The sequence below is a fragment of the Propithecus coquereli genome, unplaced genomic scaffold (assembly GCF_000956105.1).
Source record: "Propithecus coquereli isolate 6110/MARCELLA unplaced genomic scaffold, Pcoq_1.0 Scaffold4, whole genome shotgun sequence".
NCBI classification, from domain to species: domain Eukaryota; kingdom Metazoa; phylum Chordata; class Mammalia; order Primates; family Indriidae; genus Propithecus; species Propithecus coquereli.
Genome location: NW_012149729.1, coordinates 8720795 through 8723669, shown reverse-complemented (window position 1 = coordinate 8723669; position 2875 = coordinate 8720795). Strand labels below are relative to the sequence as shown.

Genomic DNA, 2875 nt, shown 5'->3' with positions numbered 1-2875 from the left:
CATACTATTCAGGTACAATTTGATATTTTGATCTATACATATATGTTGTATAATGATTAAATCAGGGTATTTAGTGTGTCCATCTCCTTATGTATTTATCATTTTAAGATCTTGACTGTTTCTTCATGAGTTCTCTCCCCACTGTTTTCCAAGTTGTAATGCTGCAAGACACCACATTTCCCTCAACGAATTGTTAGCAAATGCAAAGTGACAATATGAATACTGGAGTTGGTTCTAGGGATCAGATTCCAGAAGAATGGCAACTCTGTGCTTGACAGGAAAGAAAGAAAGTGGAGTGTACTGCCAAGGCATGATTTTAAATTCCCTTCCACTATTTGAAAACTACTAGCAAACAGCTTGCATTGATATAGAATGGAAATTGTATAATTATGTAATTTCTGCTTCCACATTTCTTTCACATATCTCACAAGATGATTCTTCTAATATATTTCTTCCTGAATGTGTAGATGAGATAGTTCTGAATCCAGCAAATGTTGTAAAAGAAGTAAAGTGACATCCGTAGAGCAGCAGCACCATAATTGTGTTTTCCATTGGTAAAATCTACTAACTCTGATTTGATCTGCCACCATCTGAACCATTACTGGGAACTCTGTGGCAAAACTGTTTGGTACGTGATCTGCAATTGATTAGCGATCAGGGGAAAGAAGATACCTCAGCCAATGTTAAAAACTTTCAACCAAGCCTAGATGCCACCAAAGCACACCCATGGATCCTGGATTTTATCCCAATGAAACATGCTTAAAATACCTTTATTCAAAATAAACTATACAAAAAATGGTGCTAAATATTCTATGGGAGCATTTCATACATCAAATGAAATTATTTCTCTTTTAAGGGACTGTTTCAGGTGAAGATAAAGAAATAAAAATTACCACATTTAATATATGGGTGCTCCAAAGTATGTATTTTATCAAAACAGAATGTCTAGGATACTGAGAAATGTTGTCTAGTATTGCCTGTGCTGTGTCTCTCCTACTCTTCATATCTAAACTGAAAATATATATATAATAAAAGGCCATAACTTTCAATTCCTTTACTATTTCTCCAATATACATAGACTTTTGACCCATGAGCTGTAAGATTGCTCACAAATTGTTATTAGTTCTTTTCTACAAATTCTGTACTCAGCAAATTAAAGCGCTACATTCCATTGTTCATTTTTTTAACATCACCCTTGCCAATCTAGCAATGGTTTCAGGGGGAGGTGATGTGGAAAGCATCTTTGATAACAATTTAAATTCCTTCCCAATGGGAGAAAGAAAAAAAAATAACTTTCTAGTATTCGTGAAAAAGAAAATATCTCCCAACCTGTAATTAAATGCCTCCAGTAACAGGGATCTCGAACACATTCTGTAGTTGGCCCAATCTTACAGCTGGAAGGATTATTTTTATTCTAGAAGTGTAAACCACCACATTCTCACTCCTACATGTTAACTTCTGTTAGTCAACCTTCCTTCTGGAATAATCTGGAATAAGATTATTCTCTCCATAGAACAATCCTTCAAAAATACTTGTTATCATAATTCCTTTTAAATCTAATCTCTGAGATAAATAGGTAACTTATTCCTTCACCGTTCTTCATAGGACTTGGTTGTCAAGCTCTACATGATCTCTCTCATCTCAGAGCTGTTGCACTTGCTGTTTCCTGTGTCCACTGCTTTTTCCTTGCCCCTAACTACTCCAGTCTAACTGCTTCTCAGTCACCAGCCTAGGAATAAATTATTTGGAAAGCATTTTCCAGCCTTCTCAAAGAATGGATTGGACAACCACTTCACCTCCACCCTCCATGTTGCTGTAGAAGTCTATGCTGACCCTTATTATAGAAATGCTCATAGTTTATTGTAATTTTTTCTCTTTTCACTGTTGTCCCAATTAGATTGATAACAGGAACTCTCTGATAACAGGAACAGCCTTAATCGCTGACACATCTCCAAAACTGAGTACATGGTAGGAGTCAGCTAATATTTGTGGAATAATTGGAACAGAATGAGACAAGATGATGACCATCTGTGTTCCTCAGTTTCTTTACATATAAAATAGGAATGAGAACAGTATCCACCTCTCAGGGTTATTGTATAGGTCAATTGAGTCAATATACATATAAAACTCCTTAAAAAGTATTCACCGTTAAATTGGTACTAATTGATCAACACTAATGTGCATATATGGGAAGTAACATTCATAGGGTATCAGGCAGGTAGGAGAGAGGAGAAGGGGATGGGTAAATTCAAATCTAACAAATGTGGTGCACACTCTCTGGAGGACGGGCACACTTATAGCTATGACTCTGGTGGTGCAAAGGTAATTTATGTAACCAAAGCGTTTGCACCCCCATAATACTCTGAAATAAAAAAAGAAAAAAAACTACCGAGTAGATACAAAAGCTTTAGACTTAAAAAAACACAAGAAATACTTTTCCTCTAATTCCTTATGCATAAAAAAATTCTCTGGGGAAATTCATTATATACATCAGAATTGTGTGAAGAACATTTAATACCAGTGAGAAAGAACACTAGCTTCAAGAGTGGTCTCCTTACTGAAACCTTACAAATGAGACTATACAGAGCTTTCAATTGTTGAGATGACTATTAAAGGATATAAGACCCTAAATAAAAGCAAATGTTGCATAAATGGTGAAACAAGTTGCTAATCCTGCCTTTCATATAAAGGTTTAAGATTATATTTCCCCCCAATTTGCTTTTCTGCCACTTAGGTCATCACTAACCTAATAGGTAATCTTAATACAGGCAATTCGTAAACATTTGTAATGCCCTTACCATTAGAAAATCAACATTCTTTACTTACAAAATCTTTCCATGAAAGAATAAAAATAGAGACTCAAGATCCTATAAGA

General features: G+C 35.2%; 1 protein-coding gene across 1 annotated transcript in view; it reads right to left on the bottom strand.

Annotated features, from left to right (window-relative positions):
- TFEC (transcription factor EC) overlaps positions 1 to 2875 on the bottom strand; it is a 154095-nt gene that overhangs the window by 123693 nt on the left and 27527 nt on the right. The gene's annotated exons all lie outside the window — the stretch shown is intronic.